The sequence below is a fragment of the Poecilia reticulata genome, chromosome 6 (assembly GCF_904066995.2).
Source record: "Poecilia reticulata chromosome 6, P_reticulata-male-v2, whole genome shotgun sequence".
NCBI lineage: Eukaryota > Metazoa > Chordata > Actinopteri > Cyprinodontiformes > Poeciliidae > Poecilia > Poecilia reticulata.
This window is the reverse complement of record NC_088835.1, coordinates 16925100-16947042: the sequence shown is the minus strand read 5'-3', so window position 1 is coordinate 16947042 and position 21943 is coordinate 16925100. Positions and strand designations below refer to the sequence as shown.

At 38.3% G+C, this 21943-nt stretch overlaps 1 protein-coding gene across 5 annotated transcripts in view; it reads right to left on the bottom strand.

The window, feature by feature from the left end:
* Positions 1 to 21402, bottom strand: part of rassf7a (Ras association domain family member 7a) — a 37133-nt gene extending 15731 nt beyond the window's left edge. Inside the window, exons 1-3 of one of the 5 annotated variants that reach the window (XM_081608050.1) lie at positions 21168 to 21402; positions 12170 to 12289; positions 11937 to 12084 (exon numbers count right to left, since the gene is read on the bottom strand). The gene's annotated coding sequence lies outside the window, so the exon portion shown is untranslated. Of the gene's footprint in view, positions 1 to 11936; positions 12290 to 21167 lie in introns of all 5 variants that reach the window. The other 4 variants (XM_008411526.3, XM_008411527.3, XM_008411529.3 and 1 more) reach the window with 4 other exon arrangements.
* Positions 21403 to 21943: the final 541 nt, after the last annotated feature.

The window sequence follows — 21943 nt, the reverse complement described above, 5'->3', positions numbered from 1 at the left end:
TGAACCACAAGAGAGAAGGAAAGCAAGATTACCAATCTGACAACACTTTTCAGTTTAGAAGCAGCTAAAGAGGGAAGAAGAAATGTAACTAGCTCATTCCAGAAAATATTTAAAAATTAAGTTAGAGAAAGCAAAAGAAAGTACAAGCTATTTAAGATAAATTGCATTTTCTACAGAAGTAAGTCAGTGTTTATTTTAGCCTGAGAGAAAAATCTTTGTCATATAACAGGAAGGATAACAGTATGACAACAAGTTCATTGGTTTCATTCTTTTAAATATTCAACTACTCTCTGTTACGTAACATGCCTCACTTAGAAATGTTGGCTGCATTTTGAAAATCCCAAGAGTTGAGGAATGGGTCTATTTTGCATTGTTTATTAGTAATGAGGGTTACTCATGTGCTAGCTGTACTTATGTGCTAGTTTGTGATATATTGTAAAAACAAGCGTGACATTGCTTATGCTTCTGATTCAAAGTATTAGTTACTTCCTACAGCAGGAAGGCAGAAAAAAACATTTGACTCTGTGTTATTACAGTTACTCAAGAGAAATCAGAATAATTTTTTTGTTGTTGTTTTTTTTAACAACCCAACAAAGTTTAAAAATTAGCCGCACCCCTGTGATCATTACATCACTAATGAAAATATCATACATTTTTGCTTACTGTGATTGCTGTAAGTGGAGCGTGTTGCTGTTATTAAGCTCTGATAACAAAATTTACCTGAAGAAACATTTGTAATTTATTAAAAGTTAATTACAGATAAACTACTGTGAGCGCGTAGCCACAAGAGTTTACACAGTCCCGCGAACAATGAAGTATTACTTTATTATTCATCCTGTCAGGTAAAAGACTTCTATCTGGTTTGGCAGTCAGCATTCATTTCACCCCGGAAACTAAGAGAAGGCGAGCACATTACAGATGAGGAATTTGTTTGCGCTGACTCATGGATCCGCCCCCGGAGCCAGCGGCTAATGGTGAGAATGATAATAAAGGACTGCATGTAGCCCAGAGAGAGCCCGGCTCAGGAAAAGAGGTTTGCTTGCCCTGCAGGGTGAGCCGTGCTTGTGCAGGAGTTCACACTGATGGGTGCGCTGAGCAAGATGACTTTCAGACTGCTGATGGGCGCACATGTGTAATTATATACTCCTGGATCTGACTCAGCACTGCTTGCAAGGGAAGGAGGGCACCACCAGTTTCCCAGCCAATCTCACTCTCAATAAAGCGCGCACTCGTACATGCTGCGCAGAGACTACATATACACGTATGCACTGTGCAAACAAAGAGAGGAAGATATTCTATTAGTCATAGCCAAAATCATATGTTAGAAGGGTTTAAGCACAGACCGCCAGTGGCCTGACTCAACCTAAATGGATGATGGATAGCTCTGGACTAGATCTGCTTGTAACTGAAAAAGAAATCCTTCACGTTGTCAAAGCGGAGTAATTTACACAGCACATCAGTCCAACATAGGAGTCTGAAATTCAACAGTGCATATTATACATATGTCTGGTTGTAAAGTGATAACGATTCACCTTGACCTCCTCACCCGTGTGTTACTGAGCAGCCACGACTAACCACGGGCTCCAACGTGACATCTCTGAAGCAGAACTCATTAGCCATTTAGAAGCTGTTTCCACATCTGCTTATTTCAATTATTCAATTTAGTTTTCTGTTTTCCTCTTTTTTTCCATGTTTTTTTCCTTCGGGAAGGAAACGCATCCATAAATTATAAACAAGGCAAAAACTAGACTTGTCTAGAAAAATCAAGGTTGACTTGCTAATGTAGAATTAAAGTTTTACTAACAACCAGTTCCCCTTCATGTTGCGCTGCTCAAACAGGTAGGGATTCATTTCAGTTATTCGTTCCACCAACACGACTTCCCTTTTAAACTGTTTGTCACAGAAACGTTGTGCACACTGCGCACTAAAAAACATTGAGCTCTGTCATAGATTCCTCTGTAATTACCGACATGAACATCCCATCTAATCCATTTGACTCAGACAAGATAAAGTCACATTCCAGAAAATAACTAACATCTAAGAAGAAAAAATCTTTCAATAAATCCCCCCAAAACTCTACAAGCCAAGAAATCCTAATGTAGAGGATTATTTTGAAATGTTAACGTGGCATAGGTACAGACAACAAAATTAATTCCATGACTTGTCCAAAGCTTTTAAACCTTACTTAATCCTGTGTCTTTTTTTTATTACAAAAACAAGGGGGAAAAAATTGTGGATATTTACATTTCTAGATCTTATTCCTGATAATGAAAACTATTTTGGTAGTCACTCAATTAGTACTAGTATGAAACTCAATTCAACCGATTATGTGATACGAAATTCAATGTCTCTAGATGATCACAGTAGAATAGTTTAGCTCAAAATCCTGTTAAAATACATAAAAGTTTGTCGTTATAAATGAAGAAAATCTGAAAAAGTTTAAGACAAAAGACCTCTTTTAACTTAAGGTTATATAGTTATAAATCCAGGGGGGGAAAAACAGGTGCACATTCTTCTGTGAGTTTAAAAAGGTAATATTACAACAAAAACAACCATAAAAAAAGGAAACACAGGGCTCTTGACATAATTTATGTTTTCATGGCTGAAAGTGTGGAATCCCGCTCAGTTTCCTCCCAAGACATCAATCTGTCATCAAGAACATATCACGAGTACTTCACAAACCACCACTATGACTAATCTAATCCATGCGCTGCTAGTTTTTGATGCCAGTCAATCTTTGAAATGGAAAATAAGGTTCCATGAACACGACAATCTTTGAGCAAGTGTCCAAAAGTTTGAGAGGCAGCCATCAGCTGCACAGATCAGTGCCTCTGGTATGCAAAACATCCCTTCTTGCACCTTCCCAGTATTTATCTAGGGAGTTCCAACACACCTGGCCCTTGGAGAGTGGGATACGGGCAAACACAGCCATGTAGTCGGAGAGTTGGAATGTAGACCTTTCAGTAACCTGTCACAGCTGAGGCTTGTAAAAACAAATCTCGTTGAGAATTGATAAGATCTTCCATTTTGTTACCAAAATGAGCCTCATCCCATAAAAATGCTACTTGTGAATGCTGAGATAAGAGCTGGGGGAGGTTTGAACAGATAACCTCAATGGTATTTATAACACATCATGAAACTAGGTGAAGTAAGACCCTACAGTCACATTCCAAACAAAAAACTCACTGTGCTTTAGAAATATGGCCTGTTGATTTATTTAAACTAAGTACAAAAAGCTTAAGAGGACCAGGAGCTAAGCACTATTATGAGATGACAGTCAATCAGGAGATAAAATATTTTTGTGAACATAAATACATAAATATTTTTGGAAGGTATGGTAACAATGTCAAGTGTAACTAGGATTTTACATTTTTCCATAATGGCGCACATACAATACACAGAGAAATCACAAAAAACACTAAGAACTGGGTTGACTAGTTGATATGGCTGAAAAACATATCACTATATAAGCATCTCGTATCAGTCAATATCAATAATTGTTTTCTTTTTTTTTTTTTTTTAAATATCTGAAAAAGAACCAAACTGTTTATGTTAACTTTCCTGCTTTATCCAAATTGTGAATAAAACTGGAAAAACTGGTTTTGCCAGTTTAAGGTGGAAAAACCTTTCACTGCTGATGCGTCCATTACTCCGCAAGTTGTTGCTAGGTAGCCAAAGTTTGGGCAAACTTGAAATTACTTATTGCCCAGCAGGTTGTTGCTAGGTAACCAACAAGTGAGTTTGCTAGTTGATGCCACCAACTGTTATTAGCTGGTAGTGAGAGGTTGAGTGGCTAAAGCCTTTCTTCTGCCTACATCTCCCAGAATGCTGTGCGGTTCTACTGAGTATTCAATCAGACGTATTATCTATTGATATTAACACGTGTCTATCGCGTTATATATATGGTTACTGATTTGTTGTCCAGCCTTAGGTTGACAATGGTCGCATAATGTTTTACTTCCTTTGTGCGTTGTACATATTCTATTTAATTATTTAACTTCACTAATATTATTTTTATTATTTTAAAACTAATACGAAACTGTCTTAAACATCCTTTAGTTTTCTTATATTAGCAGTTAGCATGATTGGCATTTGTAGTAATGAACATCACATGGACACTTATTATAACTAGGGAGATTTCCAAATGGCTACCAACATTTCCTAATTCAGCATGATTGAGGATAGTTTAAAGAGTTTAAAAGCAAAAAAGAATGGAGAGAAAAACTTTGCTGAAGTCAGCTTCAGATCAACTGACTACTTTGCTGAGTCAACAAAGTGCCTAAATATCAAATATGAACTGGCCAGTAATCTCCCATGATCAAATGAACAACAACAAAAGTGAAGCAAAATCACCAGCACTCACCAACATCTGAACAGGCTGAAATGTTCCTCATCTGACATACCTCCATACAGTATACTGTGTGTTTTTAAATAGTTTTACTAATTACTTCATTATTAAACCCCTCATTAATATTGAAATAGTTAACTTTGAGTATTCACACAGTAACATTTTACACACAAAGGAGCATTGTGGTTAGAGACAGTGCAATTGCTTAACAGAATCTCTAAAAACAATGTGTGAAAAATGGTGGCACTAATATGAAATATAAAACAATTAAAAAGAATCAGATGCAGAATCACCTTTGTTGGCCGAGACTTTAGAGGGAATAAAGTAATGGAAAAAAAACGAACAGTATGTATATGGATGTACAGCCACTTTAGGCAAAAGATGAAAAAGATCATATATACAGTTGTAACTAAAAGAAAATTAGGAGCCAGAACTAACATTTGATGAAAACATCTCAACCAGCCTTAACTGTACATTCTTAAAACACAAAGTAAAGGGTGGGGTGTTTGTGTCTCATGTGGTTCATGAGGCTTGGGTGGGCCTCTCAATAAGGCCTGATTTATAGCTTGATGGGTGGGTGTCATGCACGTCTCTATCTCCCTGTCATTACTCCAGAGAGTAATGATCACGGCTATCAGAGCTGCAGGTTGGAGGATGTCCGGAGAGTTGAGGAAGGAGAAGGTGGGAGGGCACAGCGCAGATTTATGGCACCCTCTGAGCATCTTAGGAACCAAGATAGTATATCTGTGTGAGATGTGCCCTCAGCTCTATAAAGATGCCTTCCGTAACGCTCACGCATAATCACCGAGGCAACTCGGGCATGGATACCAAGCGTGGATGTGCTGATGAGAATGCTGTTGCTGAGTTAACATGAGAGAGATAAGTTGGCTGCCCCCCTGGGAATGACAATGAGGGATGAGGCAGGAGATGGGGGGAGGCTGGATGAGGCAGCATAAAGACGAGTGTTTGCTGAAGAGAGACTATTTAGCCAGCCACCAGACTGACTCTAAATGAGATGTATCAAAAAGAAACTGACCACGATTCAGCCACACTTTCCCCAGGGAACTCAGAAAACTTGCGTCCTGGGAAAGAGCCCAAGTCTGAATTACACCCCATTTAAAACCACAAAGATGAGGGCAATCTGACACTGTGAAGAAGTCTTATCTGTTTTTCATCTTTATGGATAATAAACAGTGTCCGATGTGCTCTGTGTGTCTGAGACTATGTAGTGTAAACTGTACACATAAAAAACATAAGTGTGTGTGTTAGTGCGTGCAAACTTATAGAGGACTTGAAAAATATTTTTGAGAGGTTCATGTTTCTATCCTTTGTATAACATCTTTAATGTCACTGTTAGTTCAACTTTTATGTAATTTTTAAATTTGGCCTCTTGTCTATTTCTCCAGGCTTATCGGAACTAATTCACGTATTTCCTTTGGATTTTGAATTACAGGAACAACAAATCTGCCATTTTGTAAATATTTCTGGTAGCAAAAAAACACAGTCATAGTATGAAAACTACAGGAACACCTGAGTAAATAATCTACCTAATATGAACCTGTTAGACTCTCAGTGTTAATCTTCACACAACTGAACTGCAATAATCAATTACCAAAGGCTGTTGTTCTGTTTCAGACAAAAGCAAATAGAATATATTATACATTTCCTCGAAATTACTTCAAGATTGTGATATTTTACGTAAGTTTATTAGAGAAATTTATATCAACTGGTGCTTACTTAAGCCATAAAGTACACTTAGCTTAAGACTGCCTAATCAAACTCAAATTCAGGATTTGACTGTAAAGACAAACAGCAGCACCACTGAAGTCAGGTCACTCTTACTACTTTAAATCTAGTTTATTAAGCTAAACAGAAGAAAAAAGCTGATGTCAGAACACAGAACAGCAATGGATAGAATGAGTCAGACAGATAATATGAAGTTCTCTCAGTTTTAACTCATGCTATCACAGTTTTAACGATCTAATATCATATTGTTTACCTCTTGCATGATCAATTAAACTATGATGAACCCCCTCAGATCCTGTCTCAGATATTAGTTGTTTTTTTCCTGACTTTTTAAGAACACCACTTTCAGATGTCATTTATGTAGAGCTCTGTAGGGCTGACTTTCCTTCTTTTAAGGACTGTCAAAGCTGTCAGAGCTTTGACAAAGCTGCCAAAGCAAAACTGTTATAAAATCTATTTTATTACGTTATTGATGTTATGAATATGTAAATTTCAGAGAGGAGAGAAAAAAACAACTTCTTCCTGCTTATTAATGTACATTTTTGTAACAGTAGCTATGATAAGATCAGAGTGCACTCGCTTTGTCTGTAAGCTACTTGATCAAACACATCTACTTTCACTGACAGCTTCGCCGTCAAGCCTTTCAGCATGAGTGATGGGTCTGTCAGATCCACCTGCCCGTTTCTTTACACTGATTGAGTGTCTCTGCCCCCTGAGTCAGACCTTTTTTTGTGCGTCTTTCCTTCTGCTGTCTTGACCACCTCCCGCCCCTTCGCGGTCCTGTCCGCGTCTTTTCGGCTGAGGTGTCATGTTATTTACAACCCAGAGAGCTCTGTGTGCTGAGAATCAACACAATATGGCTGCCCAGGCAAAGGAGCAACCTGCTGCTCACATACACACACACACACACACACACACACACACGCCCACACCCGCACACACACATTTCCCCAGATACCAACTCAGAGTCACATGAGCATCCTGGGAGGCTGAGATGTTTACCTTAGCAACAAAATCTATATGTGAGCAATTAGGAGTCACGGAAAGAGGGACATACAGAGAAAGGCGTTCAAAAGCCTCTGCTCAGAGCAAGTCAGTGGTCACAAAAAGTTAGAAAACAGCAGAATAAGTGAAGGAAAGGACTGTGATGATGTCACGGAGAGCACAATTGAAGGCCAGGGAAAGTTCACACTGACAGAACATGACAGTATTCACTCAGGTGAACTTTACGGTTAGCTGGGTTTGACTGGGAACATGGCTCCAGGTGGAAACACTCAACATGACAATTCCAACGGTAGCTGCTTTTTCCTGTGACCTTTGACATGAATATGCAGAAAAAATGAGGGAAGATTCAAGCTATGGATACAGTGCCTTGCAAATGTATTCATATCCCTTATAAATGTTACAAACACAAACTTCAGTGGACCTTTGTATTTGAGAATATATGTTTTTTAAGTTAAAAAAAAACAGATCTGTGTATGTTTCTGATAGGCAGATATGAATAAAAACCCATGTCATGAGTTTCATTTCTTAAAAATGGCTGAAAACAAGCAATCACTTTCCTTACTTATTCAGTAAGTAAGGAATACTTACTGAATAAGTAAGTATTCAGTAAATATACTTACTGAATAAGTATACTTACTTATTCAGTAAGTATACTTACTTATTAAGTAAGTATACTTACTTATTAAGTAAGTATACTTACTTATTCAGTAAGTATACTTACTTATATATATAAGTAAGTATACTTACTTATAAGTAAGTAAGTATACTTACTTATATAAGTATAAGTAAGTTGCCTTGATCTATCACATAAATTCTAAAAAAAAAACCATTTGCAGTTGCAATATGACAAAATGGGAAAAGGATTGAGATGTATGAATACTTTTGCAATGCAGTGTGGCACTCTATGACCTTTAATAATCTTAATATCACTCCTCAAAAAAGCATGAAAGAAAACAGAAACACAAGAACAATGCCAAACACTAGACCACAAATGAAAAAAAAACCCAGCACAGCTGGAATCATAAGTCTAATGCACTAGTTTGCTTGCTTTTACAAATTTCAGCACATACACAAGGGAAGTTTTCAGGTGTGAATGTCTGAAGATCTGAAAACCTAACTGCGGTGAAATGCCTTCACTAAATCCCCTCCTTCCTCGCAGTAATTACAGACTCCCTGGTGACAAACTACAGGTCTGCTGTGTTTGTTTTCGCCTTCTTGGATAAAACAGGTGAAGAAAGGCCTGTTTGTGCTGGGCTGAATGCCAGTCTTTTACTGGCTCTGCGAGCTACCCAATTTTTTATCTTGATGCAACAAAAACTCTGAGGGAAATGCCCCCAAAGAATTGTCCCAATTTTAAAAGAATTGCAGACCTGATATAATTTCATAATCTTTGTGCCCCTGAGTATTTGTAACCCTGCAAAGTACAACATCCCACACAAGAATAGGTGTTCTTCTGTTTTCGAATCTAAAAGGCCAAAGTTTACAATTGTACACTTGGTTAGGATGATTTATTTAGAGAAGTGCCAAAGATTTGATGTATTGGAAATTGGGTTGACTTTGGGTTGAAAGAGGAGGCAGAGTGTGAGGGATGAGAATGTGATGCAAGGAGGACTGGATCAATCTTTTATCACTGCAGTGTGCTTTCATCCCTAATGGATCCGGCATGAGCAGAGCACAGCGCTGCTTTCCATCACATTGCACAGGGAGGGGAAGGACACGGGGAAAGTAGGAGAGCAAGAAGGTAAAGACGGCAAAGGAGAAAAGCGGTGCGAGGCACCTTCCAAAAAATTATGGCAAACTTCTTCTTCCTCTGCGGTCTGGCTGTACTGTCCTCAATCATACTCGCACCAGAGACCGTCTGCGGGAGGAGGGAAACAGGGCTGATACGAACGGCAAAAATTAAGTCACTTCTCAGCTTGAAAAGTAATTCAGAAAGTTTCCATCAAGACTCCCAAAAGGTAACTTGCTGAGCTCAGGCAGACCTGCTTTTTCTGCCATCCGAGCTGAGTGACAGACAGAGCCGCTGACAGAGATAGAGACTGCTTTAGACAAGGAGGGAGTCCATCTGTGTATTCAAGCATTAAAGGAGCATTAAAAATAACACAGCAAAGAACAAGGTACGAGCTCTCTCAGAGGACATTCTGCTCTCTCCATGTTAAACAGCCTCATTCATGCGATGGGAAATAACAAGTATCAAACCAGTGAGGGGGACATAAAGGGAGGGAAGCAGAGAGAAGAGACATGCAAACTAAACAAGACTTGGGGGAAAAAAAAAAGAGTTTAAAAGTTTTATGATGTATTCCAGCCGCTGACAACTTCACAGTTATCACCCTGCTGGTTTACCGCTTTAGGTGAAGTGTTCGTGTTGATGCTAAAACAGGAGAGGGTGATACATAATAATGTTTCTGCTTTTTTAAAGAAGCAGGAACATATAATGAGGATATTGTTGCCTAATAAACTGGATTTGTGTGGTACTCTGTGGCAGTTTAGATAATTTTAGTGATCAATGGCCAGGAATATACAAGTGACTAAAAAAACCAAACAAACAATGCTCATAAAAAGCTACCTGGTAATGGAATCTGGTTGGTTTTACCTTGATCAGCCCTGACTAAAAACAGAAAAAACTAAACTAAAATAAACACCAAAAAAAAAGAAGAAACTTTTGCAAGCTGAAGAAGACTCATTGTGTCATGTGTACAAAACTAAAGTCAAAGGAGATTATTTCTACCGTCTCTTCAGGCTAAGACAGCTAGAAAGAAGATTTACAGTAGATAACAGGAAGGCTGAACACATGACAGAAAAGTTGCTGTTTTTGAACTTTCAGCCTCTGTCATGGAACATGGTGATTGTGGAAATGGTGGAAGACTTTTTGAAATCTCTAATGCTAACTGATATAATTACACTAATAACTATTAAAAGCTGCTAATGAAAGCTTAACATGTCAACTCCATGATTATGTGGCCTTTGCTTTTAAAATAATGGCAACCCAAGGGAAGTAACATCACTTTGACTCCTAATATACATTAATATTCAATAAATTAGAACATGTGTTTAGGGTTTTGGTCATTGTTTAGATTAAGCATTATAAAAAATTTTAAAAAAGCTTTAAGGTTTTAAACTTGTCATTAAGTCCAAATTTCTGTGCAAAAATGTTTTTGTTGCCCTTATGTAGTACTCTAATCTTAAATCTCTGTTTGTAATTAATCTATATAAGGTGATTAACTTTGAGACCTGAGTTACTAAAATGAAAGAAACATTTCAATATTAAAGTTTATTGAATATGACTTAGGGTTGCACAGTGGCGTAGTTGGTAGAGCTGTTGCCTTGCAGCAAGAAGGTTCTGGGTTCGATTCCCGGCCCCGGCCTTTCTGCATGGAGTTTGCATGTTCTCCCTGTGCATGCATGGGTTTTCTCTGGTTTCCTCCCACAGTCCAAAAACATGACTGTCAGGTTAATTGGCCTCTCCAGATTGCCCCTGGGTGTGAGTGTGTGTGTGTGCATGGTTGTGTGTCCTGTGTGTCTCTGTGTTGCCCTGCGACAGACTGGCGACCTGTCCAGGGTGACCCCGCCTCTCACCCAGTACGCTAACTGGAGATGGGCACCAGCACCCCTCCCAACCCCACTGAGGGACAAGGGTGTAAGAAAATGGATGGATGAATATGACTTACTAACAAACTACTTCTCACAGCAGGAAAACAAATAATAATAATATTTTGCATGCAGACTTTTTAAAAGTCCATTAGGTTCTACAGGAAAAATAAAATAAATAAATGTTTTCATTATTATTTTTAAAAGATTTTGGAAATTAGTTTCTTTTTGGTTCTTAATGGTGCGTCTCTGCTGTAAAAGAAAAAAGGCTCGGGCTTAAACTAGTTTTGTACTAATAAAATTTGGAACAATTTATTCTATTTTGTAAATTGAAAATTTAAATATACTTATTAAAATTAAATGAGTAAAATAAAATTGAACTGAAGAAACACTTTAGTTATTTCATGTTATTTCATGTTTTACTTATTTCATTTCTTACTATAATTAATAATGAATCAAGTTAATTGCATGAACCGCAATGCGATAGCATGAGGTACAATTATTACGTTTCTACTGTTGGTCAGGGAAAAAAATAATCACCCCCTTGTGGGGGTGGGGGGTGAGCGCTTGCTGGGGTTTCAATCGATGGCCTTGATTGGATAACAAGTGCAGCCTGCTAATGAGCTCCACTGACTGACACATAGCATGCTAGGAATTTAGAAACAAGATCTTAAGCCATGCATAAAGACAAGCCAATGTTTAAACAGGCTGTATTGGAGTGATTTGGTGCATTGGATTAGCATGTTGTTGGCATTTAGGATGTGTTGCCTAAAACAGCACGAACCTGCCAGTGCATTCTCCTCATCTCTTCAATAAATGAATCTTAAAGCCTTTATCTCTTTTCGTGCACTGTACTTCTAGCTGAGTTTTTTGTTAGCAGAAAATAGACTTACGAACGGCCTACGTACACAGAGTAAATTCAGAAATGAGAAAAAATAATAATAAAACAAGATTTGCAAAGAGTGAAGATTCAACCCAAACAGGTTTGAGTTCTTTTGTTGCACACAGGAGTACTTGGGTGGCGGGTCTAGCTTCAACAGGTGCGTACATGCAAAGACACGGTTCGACTCGGCGAATATACAACACAAAACCAATTTTGTCTCAACACCAAAATACTAAGTTAGATTTATGAATCTTTATAACACCTCTTGCCTCTGCATTTTATATGCTGAGTTCAGAGAAAGTTTTTGACATAAACAGCTCAAGCCAACAGGAGTCAAACAATCTCTCGAGAAATCCTCACACTCACCTTCTTATTCTTGCTTCTGGGTGTTTTAAAACTTCCAGTCTTCTTTTATTTTCTCCTTCCTTCCAGCTCTGTCGGGGAAATCCTAACCTTCTCACCAGGCAGTGGTGCCGGCTGTTCAGCTGGTATGTGAGGAAGCCTGCGAGTGAGTCTGCGAGGAAGCACGTGAGTCCAGCAGAGGTCAGTTAGATGTGAATTTAAAGAGTGTCACCACTTCTCCGCTCTGTCCTCCTTGCCTTTTTTATTGCTGGCTGCCTCAGGAATGCACTTCTGCTGGATGTCCTCACCACAGGCGAGATCTGAGTGTGTGCTCCAGTTCTCTCTACGTCTGCACTGCTCCTCCTCCCTCTGTCTCTCTCACCCACACAGAAACACACCCTCCCCGTCACTCTTCTCTTTCTCTCCACCCTCTTTCTATGTGCTCTGACAGATCAGATACCTCCCCTTCTTCCAGGTATCTGAAAAAAACAGTTTCTTCCCTACCAAAACCAATTACCATACCTAGCCCTTTTTTTTATTATTCAACATTTTCTATTCAGATGGAGATCTGCTCATAGAAAAATCCTCTCAGAAACTGGAAACTCCTTGCATATATTTGCATATCTGCCTCTAATGTTTGTACGGTCAATAACCTGAGGCATCCGATATCGAAGTTCTGCCCTCCAGTTACACAATCAGCTGATAATACAAATAAGTCTGTCAGGTGGTTCTCTCTTCCTTTTCCTGGAATGAGGTCATAGTACGACAGACCAGGTGGAACAGGAGACAGAGTGCGCAACTATTAGCATTTGAGCTGGACAACGCCCTGAGAACAAAAAGAACAGTTAAGCTGCTGCACTTAAACCTGACCACTTGAGTGCAGGGAGCAGAATTAAAATATGGCTAATGCAAGACAAACCATCCTCAAACCCCTCCCAAAAAAAAAAAAAAAACAAGTAGAAAGTGTTCAAAAATAAATTCAAAGAAATTCCTGAACTGTGACCCTGTGATGGCTGCCATGTCCCATACACAAACACACTCTGCATGCAGAGCTGAGAAATGTGTGACCAATGTGCCGGGCAGATTTTGCAGGAAGTCCCACATGGAGAGACAGACCCTGCTATTTATTAACAACTCTCGTTTTCCAAGGCAAGTTTATTTGTGCAGCTTTATTCATACACAATGTCATTCGATTTACTTTATAAGAGATTTTTTTATTTTTTAAATCCACGAAGTTTCTTCCAATATTACAATCAAAGGTACACTCTTGGTCACTTTAGTTAAATGACTCCAAAACTTGTATCTAAAACTATTTAACATGGGAACTGGCAAAGAAATGAGAACCTTCAAATAAAATCTTCAGAAACTCTGACCTACAAATTGAGCTGATTTTAGCCAACACCACCTATTGTTGTTGAACCAAACTGTAAGAGATAGGTTTAACAGCGATTACATGCTTTATTAAACAGTTCCAGCTCAACAAATAGAGATTTTTCAAAAGCAACCCTGATGAATAAATTATTTCAGTATAGTTAATAAATAATAAGCAGTTAGATAACAAGTAAAGCAATGTATGTATTCTGCCTTAACAAAAGCCTGTGATAAAGGAATAACACTTTGTTCATGCCAGTCATTTTGTTCCTTCACAATTTTGCACTTTTGGAGCTTTGGTTTTTTCATATTAAGCTTTTATTTATAGGTAAAGAGCCATCTATCTATAAGATGTTTTTTTAACAACCATGCATCAGTTGACTGGCTTGGAATGTTTTGGACAAGCTTTGAAACCCATAATTTAAAGGACAATTCTATAATCTACTTATCATGCAATTTGATGCATGAATATATTTAAATCATGGTGGCATTAACGTTTTGGACAACTCTTATGTATGTGGTTTTGTACATGATAAGCAAACAGTTAGCTTCTTTATGCAGAAAAGAGTGGTGACATTTACCCTTTAAGGCAAGAGCTTGATGTGTATTTAGTGTCTTAAATATTACGAGGTCTTCGTTTCTGTTCTGTCAAAGGGAACTTTATTTTCTTCTCCAGAAGTTTATCTCTTTGTAAAATTACACATAACTATGGGACTGAGTTTATTTTTCCATCAATAAAGATGTGACTTATGACCAAAAAAACAAATGGAGAATCTTCTACAAGATCTGCAACATCAGTTGGATTGAGACAAATTCATTTGCTCTGAGAGATCCCTGTAAAGTTAACATCAAACTGGTTCTTTTATTTATTTACTCTGTTTCCACGGTGAAGTCAAACAGATAAGAGAAGGCAAAATTAACAGCCTGTCACATATTAACATAAGTAACAAGTACTTGGAAAATGTATACCAAATAAATCCCAATGTTATTTTCAAACTACACTGTAAAACTATGGACAACTCTGGATTCACAACACAATAATTAAGCACCAGAGGGCCATTAAGACTAATTAGTCATCCTCCCTTTTCTTCACCTCTATCAGACGTCAGATTTTATTCTCAGCAAACTAATGAGCCCAGCAGTCACAGCACCTGATAACCAATGTGCACATTGCACAAAGCAGAAGTTTTCCAAAAATAGATGGCCGGCATTAATTGCATTAATTAGACGAGCTAAATCATCCAAACAAAAGACCACACCAAAGACTGCAGCAGCTTCTAGCAAGGCTGAGTCAGAGGCCCACTGAGAGCCAGTTCACAGTTACGTGAACTGCTTCACTGTTCTGTCTATAAAGCAAAGCTTTTGGCACATATAAGAGCTGTGTTGTCAGACAAATCCCTTAAACAACTCTCTCAAATCATACGCGGAGGAAGAACCTCCTGAGGCAGGATTTAAGTACGAAAGGCCATTGTGAGAAAACTCTAAGGTGCCAAGCAGAAGTGACATTTTGACAGCAGGTATTGGTTAAGTAACTACACTTTACGGGCCCTGACAGGCTTATATGAATGTCCTACATCACATTCAGTTCATTTAAAGTTGAGGGAGGGGTTTTATGATCCAGTGGATTATCAGTCCAAAGCCTCCCAGATTTTGCTGACACCTTCCAGGCATTCCTCAGGGCACCTCCCACTGCTGCGCCCCCCACTCACCAAACCCTCCCTTGTAAAACTCCACATATCCTCTCTCTCTCTCTCTCTCTCTCTCTCTCTCTCTCTCTCTCTCTCTCTCTCTCTCTCTCTCTTTTTGAAACACAAACCCTTTTCTTCCCCTCCTCCATCCCTCCCTCTGCATTCAGGATAGAAGCTAAAGAGAACAATGAAAATAATTTAAGCCTAAACTTCTTCATAATATATTCAATTTCACAAAAACGAAATCTACAATCTGTTTTTACCAAAACAGCTTAAAGGTCTGTTTTAATTCGAATACAAAGTAAATATGTCAGAAGTGCCTGATGATTGATGGTGAGTGATGAAATAGATGGCTCTGGGACAGAGAAACAGCCTCCTTGAGAATGGGAGTGCTGAGTGGAACCAAGATGACTCAATTTTTAATTGTTGAAGGCTTATGAACAGTCGTCAACAGGTGGGTAACAAGGACTGAAAGGCTAGAACAAGGACAGTGGACAAAATATACACTTGAAACAACAGCACAATTCAGAAAGGCATTTCAAAATGGTAAACTTTTGTTGACACTGGGTTTCAAGCGGCAAAAGGTCGTGCCAAACAAGCCTAAATAAAGCACTGATGTCTCATTATGGTCAGGCCAGGGCTGTTGCTTCAGACGTTTAGCTGTGTTGTATATGATGATGATGATAGGATGGTGTTTACCAGCTAAGGTAATTGCCGTGTTAGGACGTAATTATAGCAAAACATAAATTAAGACCTGACTGAGTTCTGTTTTTCTCTCAGAAACCTGGCTCAAGAGAAAATTCATGGTTTAACAGCAAACCACGGCACCATTATGTTAGTGGAAACGGTGGAGTGACTATGCATAGTTCTAAGAAATTCTGGATATTTCTTGAACTTCTTTACATTTTGAACATTAGAAAACACGTCCGATGTCATTCTTTCCATTTCTTTATCTAAACCCCCGCTTTTTCCATCCACCTCGTGGATGCTAAAGTCACTTTCTGTGAGAATCCGCGGTCTCTTGAGATAACGCGGCACCATTAGTGTCACACTGTGCTTTTGCTATCTGTAAATGGAAATAGGATAAAAAGAGCTTAAGCAGAAAGCTGGGACTGTGAGAGAGACCTAAACTTTTCGGTCAATGATGGGATGCTGATGACAGGTCAAAGAGTCTCGTTCACTTCTTCAGCTCCTCTGTTTCGTGAAAGAGGTGCCATTTCTCCAAGAACAAAAGGAAGTGGAGTCATTAAGACTGCCCTGAGCGTCTTGGGACATGTCCTGTGTCCAAACACAAGCTTTCTTAGAACAAGGAGGAGGATAAATGCAATCTTTGTCTGAACAAACTAGCGTATGTCCACTGAGAGACAAATGAAGCAAAGACATAAAAATGACTTAGGACCTGCCAGATGGGTAAGAACCAATAAATAAACGACAATCCCAAGAACAAAAGCTTAGAGAAGTGGGGCTCTGTATGGAAAGAAAATCCTGCTTTATTAAGAGAAGAGCAATCACGTGGGTGGGGGTCAAAGGTGAGAGGCGAAAAAAAGATCTATACAAGCCCACCCTGGACACACAGTCACTGACACCCTGCCGATCCAAAATTAACCAGTTCTGCTTTGTTGCTCAACATATTTCCATAGAGACTTCCAAGTATCCTCCATGTTTACTGTTGTCCTTGCGCTTTCTAATGCAGTTTACCGTACTAATCTGTTCCTCGTCCGTGCTGAATGTCTATGGGACAGAACAATCCATCCAATGTAAACACCTGCAGGAACAACAACCTTTAAAAGCTTTCACTACAGCAGGCCTGTCATCTCTTTCCTTCAGTGGCTTTACTGGATCAAAGCAAAGCTGTCTTTTGTACTTACAATCATGCACTCTAAGCACACACACAAAACAGGAAAAATGAGTGCTTGCACACACAAACGCATGGTGATGCTGGCACATAACAGAGATGGATCTCTTTAATCACGGCATTCTATTAACAGACATTTTAGTTGAAAGTGCTGTATGAATGCATAACCGATTTGCCAAAGTTTCAAGTAAAGGCACTTGAAGATGGGTTGAATTTTAACTAGGACGGTGAGACTGCCATTACCGTCTCTATTCAGGTTCAAGTGTGCTTGAGTGTGCGCTTGAGGGGGTATGCGCATGAGACTGAATTAATGACGTGTGTGTTTGTCGACGGATATGCCAGATTATTAATCAGCGCTTAGACAAAGGCCATATGTGTGCAAGTCAGTGCATCTCTCCCACATGTCTCTTATATTCTGCTCTACGCTGGTATAAAACACAACCAGCAAGAATGTTAGGATTGTCGGGTCAGCAGCACTGACATCATGGCAGCCCGTCAGAGGCAAGGCCCCAGCGCCAGTTTCCACCTGGTTGCATCAGTAATACAATACTAAGCTGTAGATCAATGACACAAGCTCCAAGCCAACTTCCTGCTCACCCTGACTCTTTAAACATTTAATATAAACTTAACGCAAACTGAAAATTCATATAATAAATCCTAAGCTTTGTTCTCTCCAAACCCTACATCTTAACTGAAACTATCTTAAAGTATAAAACCAAAGCTGCACTTCATTTTCAATAATTACTTCTACAATTATTTTAAGAAGTAGGGAATGTTCAAAAAAATTACAACGTTTTAAAGTTGAACTTCGCTAAAATGCAAAGCCTTAAAATGTGAACAAAACATACCCCAACCTTTCTGTATGGTAAATATCCAAGCCACCCAACGATAAAGTGGGTTGTAAAGGTAGACAGAATGGCCAGTATACCGACACGCAAGAACTGATAAGATCTTAGTTTTATAGTCATTTACTGACACAGTCAACAATACCGTGGATTAGCAAGATTCTGAAAAATATGAATCAATTCAGACAGGTTTTTAACTTGAAGAATAAAAGAGGAAGAGTTCTTGCTAAGAGCAGTCCGGTATGAGTCTGAATCATCAGAGTCATAAGCCAATATGGATGGTAGAGTAAAGCTGCGGCTGAATCAATCGGTGATAATGCTAATGATTATCTCCACAACATGAAACTATTTAAGATTTTCAGTTTGAGGCTTTTCGTTTGATCGTTTTCCATGCATGTTCACCAATGTACATGTCGTATTCTTCTGGTGTCTCCTCAGTTAAATAACTGTAACCGTAAAGCGCCAAGAGACGGATGATAGCTTGTGTCCAGCATGTAAGTTCAAAGAAGTCTGAAGGTCATCTGATAAAGTGCACCTGAAGGTGGTGTAGGGAGTCAGTTTCTATAGTTGCCAAGACAACCAAACATAGCAACAGCCACCTGGTTGGTTGGGACAAGACTGGGAGCTCAAAGAATACCACTTCAGGAGGGTAACTGTGCCAGAAAATCCTCTTAAAGCAACACAGTTCCAAAACAGAAGCCTCATTGTGTCCATGTCATGATGAGTGGAGCAGGGATCAAGACCAGCTGTTGAATCTTTCATAAATAAATGAATACACTGTTCAGATCTCATTTAAGACGAAATTACTTCAGCCAATTTCACCTCTGGATTTCTTAGTGTATATTTAGTGATTGGTTGGACATTTTTTTAACAAGTGCTGAAAGCTAACCAAAGCTAACCAAACTCATTTGCTGGGAACTTTATGTTTGCAACAGACGGAAAGTTTTATGAAAAGCATCAATGTATCTGTAAAAAAATTAAAGTTAATCAATTGCAGAGCCAAATTTATTACATTTAGTTAAGAAGCTGTCAGAAATTATGCAAATATGTGTCAATAAGTTTGAGGGATTGGCTGCTGCTCTTTCCAGCATCTGAATTCAACTTGTCACAGATAACTTGTTTAAAAATAAAATAGATTTATTCTAGACAGGAAACTTGGTTAATGACATAAAATGATAAAACCTTGACAAGATGTTGACTAAGATTTATTTTGTTCCATTTGTACAGAGAGGACAAATGTAACAAAACAACCATTTATTGTCTGTACCCAATTTTTCCTTGTTAGATTTCACAGGGGAACTGTTTCTTATCGCCAGAAATCACTGGGCAAGAGGCAAGTATACACCCTGGACCAGTCACCAGTACAACAGAGGACATCTCAGAGACTCAAAGGAAAAACAACCATGCATGAACCTGTTCACTCCCAAGAGCAATTTAGAAATCATTTCAGTTAGCACGCATGTTTTCAGACTGTGGGAGGAAGCCAGAGCACACATAGAAAACTTATGAGTGCATTGAGAGAAAAAAAGTCTTGGTCAGAACTTGAACACAGGAACTTCTTGCTGCAAGGCAACAGTCACACCATGCATCCTCTTTCAAAGTTTCAAGTTGGAAAGATTACTTATAAGCCATTTTGAGGACGGAATTCCAAATTGGACATTTGTAGCTCAACCCCAGGTCAAATTCAATATGGATGCTGCACATAACAAACACTGAACGTTGCAAAAGTTCACTATTTATTTGCACCTCTGTCAACATGTCCTTACAGTACTAATCTGTAAAAATGATTCCCAACTGTTTAAATGAAAACTGTGTGTTGTTCTTGGCTTTCACTGCAATCCTGATCATAATAGCAAATCCCACCAGTGAGTGTAATGGGGTTAGGCTTAATATAAATATGTAATATTTACATTAATCCAAGCAGTTCCATGCAATACTGATATTGAGATAACACCAACTATGCTATAAATGTTCCAGCCCTGAGGCCCATCATAAAAATATATACTAGGTTGGATATGCTCAGTGTTGCTCAGTGTGTTGTGCACACATTGAATCCCATTTCACAATTTCCCCGTATGATAGTCCTATCTGTATTTAGCACTCGTGCAATGAAGTTTACATTTCTCAAACTTTCTATAAGGGGAATAGTGAAGAATATGGATTTATTTTTGTCTACATATTTTAAAAGAAAGAAAGAGAAAAGAAAGATGAGGGTATTTTCTGCAAAAGAAGGGCTTTGACCTTGCCTGTAATAACTCCTTTGACATAATTTGATGTTTCAAATTTGAAATCACTACTGGTTACCCTTAACCAGCACTTGAATAGTAAAATCAGCATTGTACTGCAGTATGCCAACAGCTACAACAGGTATGTCAATGGAAAGTTTTATGTAATGTGCAATATTTTATTTTATTGTATTTTATTTTTTGGTGTTTGTCAACTTCCCATTTACAAAATACATTGAACGGTGTGCCCTATAAAATGTTCTGATTGCAACACTTTGTTTTGTGTATTCTAATCTATTACATTTGGTGGAATCTCTTTAAATAAATTTTTAAAAATAATCAACAACAGCGAGGATGGTTAAGCTTCTTGAAATGGTGTCTTTGACATTTTGTCTACTCTCTGTCACTTTTAATGCATGCCACTACTCCTTATCAATTAAAATCAATCAAATTTTATTTGTATAGCACATTTCAGCAGCAAGGCATTTCAAAGTGCTTTACATAATTAAAATAAAAACAGCATGTGACATTGAATAAACAGTTAGAAAGACAAACTGAGTTAGAAAGACAGTTAGAAAGACCAAAGGTATAAAGTGTCTACTAATTAAACCACCGTGGAAGAACAATGAGACAAACAGAACTCAGAAAACACATTAAAAGACAATTTGACTATTTTCTAAATTCAATTATAGTTCTCTTAAAAATAAATAACTATATTACTTCATCGGTATATATGCCTGTTCTAATTGAACCGCTTAATGTCAAAAATTATTTTCTCTAGTGTCTTGTCCTTTACCCCCTAAATATAGAAGCAATGGTTAGTTTGCTCACCACTCACTACATATAGGTGATGCTCCCATCGCGTCAATGAGGCTTATGGGAAATAATAAAGGATGAATGTTTCAGAACAACAAAACAACAATAACTCACAAAACCGATTCCACAACAATTCTAAATTATCGTCTCGTGTCAAATTATAGAATATCTCCATCTGTTCTGCAACGAAAAAACAATCTACGTTTTCACAAAACAAGGTCCGAGTTATGACAGTTAAGTGATGTGGTAACAATGATTACAGAAAGAAAGACGGTTTAAACTATAAAAGTTTGAAACAGCTGCTCTGCCTGTTGAAAACCATTCACTCTAATATCTATTTGTTGTAGTTTTGACACTGAAAATAACTTCAGCCACATGTTCAGCAAGAGAAGTTGGAATAAATAAATAAAAAAAGTCCAAAAATAAATACAGCAAAACACGTTTGTTTAACTTACCTCCTGTAGTTTAATAGTCTTTATAAGAGCCTGTCTGTCCGATGAGAATACGGGAAGAGTAAGAGGAGGAAGAGCGAACCAGGCAACTCTGTGACTGTCTGTGTTGTTCTCACACGCTACCTGATCCACCACCACAGGCTGCAGTGTCAGGGCGACTGGCTCCGAGCAATGCAGAGGGGATGGGGGGGCAGCTGTAGAGAAAAGCAAAGCGGTGCCGCCATTCCCTCCCGTCACCCTGGAAACCAACGCTCTTTCAAAGAAAACCGGCCAATGGAAAACACCGGCAATTGTGTTTTCGGACAAAAAGTCACATGACTGCCCAAATACCACTCCCTTCATGCTCTTAAGAGAGAAAGAAAGATAAAAATGAAAAATAAAAAAATAAGCGATGATTTGGTGCGCTTCAAAAGGAAAGATAAAAACGGAAGGAAAACCATTTGTTATTTTATCGTTCCTTTTTCGTATAGCTATATAACTAATGTAAAAGTTCAGTGCTTCTGCTATTTTGTGGTTTATCAAATCTCTGCACTTATTTCTTGAATCAGAAGGCTTGGTATTTCTAAAGATTGACAGATTTAAATCATTTTTTTAACCAAATCAAAGTATAATTACAAAGTAATACAGTTCCTATATATATTCAAAAGGCAACAACATTTGAAATTCATTGCTACATTACTATTTCAACTATGATACTGAATAAACATGAGTGTGTGTGTGTGTTTCCTAATAAAATGCAATCTTCATCTGGTGGGTAGACATGTGATAAGATTCTTATT